The 490-nt window shown below is 40.9% G+C and overlaps 1 non-coding gene across 1 annotated transcript; it reads left to right on the top strand.

Annotated features, from left to right (window-relative positions):
• Nucleotides 1-292: 292 nt before the first annotated feature.
• On the top strand, nt 293-374 carry TRNAS-GCU. The gene has a single exon. It is a non-coding gene; the product is annotated as a tRNA-Ser (tRNA).
• Nucleotides 375-490: the final 116 nt, after the last annotated feature.

Below are 490 nucleotides of genomic sequence, written 5' to 3' on the forward strand. Positions count from 1 at the left end.
AAGTATAAAAATCTACTTAATAACCAAAATACTTGTAGGCTGCCTTCGCTTCATTCTTCTAGTAGGGTTCCACGACTTTCCTTTGGTCTATAAGAAGTTCGGGCTTACCCNTCCTTCGCTTCATTCTTCTAGTAGGTTTCCACGACTTTCCTTTGGTCTATAAGAAGTTCGGGCTTACCCTTTACTGTGCTCTAACAATTGTGTAGGTCTCGAAGTTCTAACTAATTCCTCATTAAACATCTACCTTTGTTGTCCGTAGTGCCTCTTCGAGATTTGTTCTTGAAATGAAAAAGTTGCTTTGGTTGAGTGGTTAAGGCGTGTGCCTGCTAAGTACATGGGGTTTTCCAGTGAGAGTTCGAATCTCTCAGGCGACGTTAAAGTTCATATTTTTTTTGTACTAGCCAAAGGCCACTGCTAAAAGATATTGTCCTGCCCGTTACCTTACGAGTATTCACGACCTTATTATAAGAAATGCTTCGTTACCCTCTCC

This window comes from Cucurbita pepo, unplaced genomic scaffold, assembly GCF_002806865.2.
Source record: "Cucurbita pepo subsp. pepo cultivar mu-cu-16 unplaced genomic scaffold, ASM280686v2 Cp4.1_scaffold008201, whole genome shotgun sequence".
NCBI lineage: Eukaryota > Viridiplantae > Streptophyta > Magnoliopsida > Cucurbitales > Cucurbitaceae > Cucurbita > Cucurbita pepo.